Source organism: Arachis hypogaea, chromosome 2 (genome assembly GCF_003086295.3).
Source record: "Arachis hypogaea cultivar Tifrunner chromosome 2, arahy.Tifrunner.gnm2.J5K5, whole genome shotgun sequence".
Classification (NCBI taxonomy): Eukaryota; Viridiplantae; Streptophyta; class Magnoliopsida; order Fabales; family Fabaceae; genus Arachis; species Arachis hypogaea.
The window spans coordinates 26699869-26705417 of NC_092037.1; the positions used below are offsets into that span (position 1 = coordinate 26699869).

General features: G+C 39.7%; 1 non-coding gene across 1 annotated transcript; it reads left to right on the forward strand.

The window, feature by feature from the left end:
* Nucleotides 1-669: 669 nt before the first annotated feature.
* LOC112766388 (small nucleolar RNA R71) lies at nt 670-777 on the forward strand. The gene has a single exon (XR_003184314.1). It is a non-coding gene; the product is annotated as a small nucleolar RNA R71 (small nucleolar RNA).
* Nucleotides 778-5549: the final 4772 nt, after the last annotated feature.

Sequence of the window (5549 nt, forward strand, 5' to 3'; positions counted from 1 at the left end):
ACCCACTTGTGCCTCCAAATTTCTAATGGAGGACCTTGTTTCAGTCATGAAACTTTGAGTGGTTTTGATTAGATCAGAGACCATGGTTGCTAAGTCAGAGTTATTCTGCTTAGAACTCTCTGTCTGTTGCTGAGAAGATGATGGAAAAGGTTCGCTATTGCTAAACCTGTTTCTTCCACCATTATTATTGTTGAAACCTTGTTGAGGTCTCTGTTGATCCTTCCATGAAAAATTTGGATGATTTCTCCATGAAGGATTATAGGTGTTTCCATAGGATTCTCCCATGTAATTCACCTCTTCCATTGAAGGGTTCTCAGGATCATAAGCTTCTTCCTCAGATGAAGCTTCCTTAGTACTGCTCGGTGCATTTTACATTCCAGACAGACTTTGAGAAATCATATTGACTTGTTGAGTCAATATTTTGTTCTGAGCCAATATGGCATTCAGAGTGTCAATCTCAAGAACTCCTTTCTTTTGACTAGTCCCATTGTTCACAGGATTCCTTTCAGAAGTGTACATGAATTGGTTATTTGCAACCATTTCAATCAGCTCTTGAGCTTCTGTAGGCATCTTCTTCAGATGAAGAGAGCCTCCAGCAGAGCTATCCAAAGACATTTTGGATAGTTCAGAGAGACCATCATAGAAAATACCTATGATGCTCCATTCAGAAAGCATATCAGAGGGACACTTTCTGATTAATTGTTTGTATCTTTCCCAAGCTTCATAGAGGGATTCTCCTTCCTTCTGTCTAAAGGTTTGGACCTCCACTCTAAGCTTACTCAATTTTTGAGGTGGAAAGAACTTTGCCAAGAAGGCATTGACTAGCTTTTCCCAAGAGTCCAGGCTTTCTTTAGGTTGAGAGGCCAACCATGTTCTAGCTCTGTCTCTTACAGCAAAAGGGAATAGCATAAGTCTGTAGACCTCAGGGTCAACCCCATTAGTCTTGACAGTGTCACAGATTTGCAAGAACTCAGCTAAGAACTGATGAGGATCTTCCAATGGAAGTCCATGGAACTTGCAATTCTGTTGCATTAGAGAAACTAATTGAGGCTTAAGCTCAAAGTTGTTTGCTCCAATGGCAGGGATAGAGATGCTTCTCCCATAGAAGTCGGGAGTAGGTGCAGTAAAGTCACCCAGCACCTTCCTTGCATTGTTGGCATTGTTGTTGTTTTCGGCTGCCATGTGTTCTTCATCTTTGAAGAATTCGGTTAGGTCCTCTACAGAGAATTGTGCCTTAGCTTCTCTTAGCTTTCTCTTTAAGGTCCTTTCAGGTTCAGGATCAGCCTCAACAAGAATGCCTTTGTCTCTGCTCCTGCTCATATGAAAGAGAAGAGAACAAGAAAATATGGAATCCTCTATGTCACAGTATAGAGATTCCTTGAGGTGTCAGAGGAAAAGAAAATGGAAGGCAGAAGTAGAAAATTCGAACTTATCAAGAAAGATGGAGTTTGAATTTTGCATTAAGGAATAGTGTTAGTCCAAAAATAGAAGGATGTGAGAAGAAGGGAAGCAATTTTCGAAAATTAAGTAAGAAATTTTGAAAACATTTTGAAAAACACTAATCAATTTTCGAAAACCAAGAGTGGGAAAGAGATCAAGTGATTTTTTTTTTGAAAAAGATTTTGAAATTAGAAATTAAAAAGATTTGATTGAAAACTATTTTGAAAAAGATGTGGTTAAGAAGATATGATTGGTTTTAAGAAGATGTGATTGAGAAGATATGATTTGAAAGACATCTTAAAAGATTTGATTTTGAAAATTAATGACTTGGCTATCAAGAAAAGATATGATTCAAACATTAAACCTTTCTCAACAGAAAAGGCAACATACTTGAAATGTTGAGTCAAATCATTAATTGATAGCAAGTATTTTTTGAAAATAGAAAGGAATTGATTTTGAAAAATATTTGATTGAAAAGATTTGATTTGAAAAAGATTTAATTTTGAAAAGATTTGAAAACTTGAAAAAAAATTTGATTTGAAAACAGAATCTTCCCCCTTGTGCCATCCTGGCGTTAAACGCCCAGAATGGTGCACATTCTGGCGTTTAACGCCCAAAACTATACCCTTTTGGGCATTAAACGCCCAACCAGGTACCCTGGCTGGCGTTTAAACGCCAGTCTGTCCTTCTTCACTGGGCGTTTTGAACGCCCAGCTTTTTCTGTGTAATTCCTCTGCTGTATGTTCTGAATCTTCAATTCTCTGTATTATTGACTTGAGAAGACACAAATTAAAAATATTTTTGGATTTTTAATAATAAGAAAAAATCAAAATGCAACAAGAATCAAATAACAATGCATGTAAGACACCAAACTTAACAGTTTGTATACTACTGACACTAATGAGAATGCATATGAGACACATAAACACTCAAGTCAAGAGAATTTAAGGATCAGAGTAAGAAAATCATCAAGAACAACTTGAAGATCCTTAAGACACATGAATGAATGCATGCATTTGACACCAAACTTAAAATGAAACACTAGACTCAAACAAGAAATATTTTTGGATTTTATGATTTTGTAATTTTTTGTGTGATTTTCAAAAATTAAGTGGAAAAAGGTATCAAAATTCTTAATGAGAATTCCAGGAATCATGCAATGTTTAGTCTAAGACTCCGGTCCAGGAATTAGACATGGCTTCACAGCCAGCCAAGCTTTCAAAGAAATCTTCGGTCCAAAACACTAGACATGGCCAAAGGCCAGCCAAGCCTTAGCAGATCACTGCTCCAACAGCAAGATTGATAGAAATCAACAAGCTCTTGTGATGATAAGCTGAAACCTCGGTCCAATGAAATTAGACATGGCTTCACAGCCAGCCAGATTTCAACAAATCATCGTGAAACTCTAGAATTCATCTTCAAGAATTATGAAAAAAAAATACCTAATCTAAGCAACAAGATGAACAGTCAGTTGTCCAAACTCAACAATCCCCGGCAACGGCGCCAAAAACTTGGTGCACGAAATTGTGATCAATACTTTTCACAACACAAATAATCCCCGGTAATGAATCCAAAAACTTGGTGTTCAATACCATGGCATAAACACAACTTCGCACAACTAACCAGCAAGTGTACTGGGTCATCCAAGTAATAAACCTTACGCGAGTAAGGGTCGATCCCACAGAGATTGTTGGTATGAAGCAAGCTATGGTCACCTTGTAAATCTTAGTCAGGCAAACTCAAATGGGTATGGTAATAAACGCATAAAACATAAAGATAAAGATAGAGATACTTATGTAATTCATTGGTAGGAACTTCATATAAGCGTATGAAGATGCCTTCCCTTCCGTCTCTCTGCTTTCCTACTGTCTTCATCCAATCCTTCTTACTCCTTTCCATGGCAAGCTTAAGCAAGGGTTTCACCGTTGTCAGTGGCTACCTCCCATCCTCTTAGTGGAAATGTTCAACGCACCCTGTCATGGCACGGCTATCCATCTGTCGGTTCTCGATCAGGCCGGAATAGAATCCAGTGATTCTTTTGCGTCTGTCACTAACGCCCCGCCTTCAGGAGTTTGAAGCACGTCACAGTCATTCAGTCATTGAATCCTACTCAGAATACCACAGACAAGGTTAGACCTTCCAGATTCTCTTGAATGCCGCCATCAGTTCTAGCCTATACCACGAAGACTCTGATCTCACGGAATGGCTGGCTCGTTTGTCAGGCGAGCACTCGGTTGTCAGGCGATCAACCAAGCATCGTGTATCAGGAATCCAAGAGATATTCACCCAATCTAAGATAGAACGGAGGTGGTTGTCAGGCACACGTTCATAGGTGAGAATGATGATGAGTGTCACGGATTATCACATTCATCAAGTTGAAGAACAAGTGATATCTTAGAACAAGAACAAGCGGAATTGAATAGAAGAACAATAGTAATTGCATTAATACTCGAGGTACAGCAGAGCTCCACACCTTAATCTATGGTGTGTAGAAACTCCACCGTTGAAAATACATAAGAACAATAGTGATCATTGGCTTCGGTCCCAGAGAGGGAACCAAAAGAACCAAGATGAGATTACAATAGTAAAAGGTCCTACTTATAGAAAACTAGTAGCCTAGGGTTTACAGATATGAGTAAATGATATAAAAATCCACTTCCGGGTCCACTTGGTGTGTGCTTGGGCTGAGCATTGAAGCATTTTCGTGTAGAGACTCTTCTTGGAGTTAAACGCCAGCTTTTATGCCAGTTTGGGCGTTTAACTCCCATTTTGGTGCCAGTTCCGGCGTTTAACGCTGGGATTTCTGAGGGTAACTTTGAACGCCAGTTTGGGCCATCAAATCTTGGGCAAAGTATGAACTATCATATATTGCTGGAAAGCCCAGAATGTCTACTTTCCAACGCTGTTGAGAGCGCGCCAATTGGGCTTCTGTAGCTCCAGAAAATCCACTTCGAGTGCAGGGAGGTCAGAATCCAACAGCATCTGCAGTCCTTTTTGGTCTCTGAATCAGATTTTTGCTCAAGTCCCTCAATTTCAGCCAGAAAATACCTGAAATCACAGAAAAACACACAAACTCATAGTAAAGTCCAGAAAAGTGAATTTTAACTAAAAACTAAAAAAAATATACAAAAAACTAACTAGATCATACCAAAAACATACTAAAAACAATGCCAAAAAGCGTACAAATTATCCACTCATCAATGAATCCAAAAACTTGGTGTTCAATACCATGGCATAAACACAACTTCGCACAACTAACCAGCAAGTGTATTGGGTCGTCCAAGTAATAAACCTTACGCGAGTAAGGGTCGATCCCACAGAGATTGTTGGTATGAAGCAAGCTATGGTCACCTTGTAAATCTTAGTCAGGCAAACTCAAATGAATATGGGTGATATACGAATAAAACATAAAGATAAAGATAGAGATACTTATGTAATTCATTGGTGGGAATTTCAGATAAGCGTATGAAGATGCTTATCCCTTCCGTCTCTCTGCTTTCCTACTGTCTTCATCCAATCCTTCTTACTCCTTTCCATGGCAAGTTTATGCAAGGGTTTCACCGTTGTCAGTGGCTACCTCCCATCCTCTCAGTGGAAATGTTCAACGCACCCTGTCACGGCACGGCTATCCATCTGTCAATTCTCGATCAGGCCAGAATAGAATCCAGTGATTCTTTTGCGTCTGTCACTAACGCCCCGCCTTCAGGAGTTTGAAGCTCGTCACAGTCATTCAATCATTGAATCCTACTCAGAATACCACAGACAAGGTTAGACCTTCCGAATTCTCTTGAATGCCGCCATCAGTTCTAGCCTATACCACGAAGACTCTGATCTCACGGAATGGCTGGCTCGTTTGTCAGGCGAGCGCTCAGTTGTCAGGCGATCAACCATGCATCGTGTATCAGGAATCCAAGAGATATCCACCCAATCTAAGGTAGAACGGAGGTGGTTGTCAGGCACACGTTCATAGGTGAGAATGATGATGAGTGTCACGGATCATCACATTCATCAAGTTGAAGAACAAGTGGTATCTTAGAACAAGAACAAGCGGAATTGAATAGAAGAACAATAGTAATTGCATTAATACTCGAGGTACAGCAGAGCTCCAC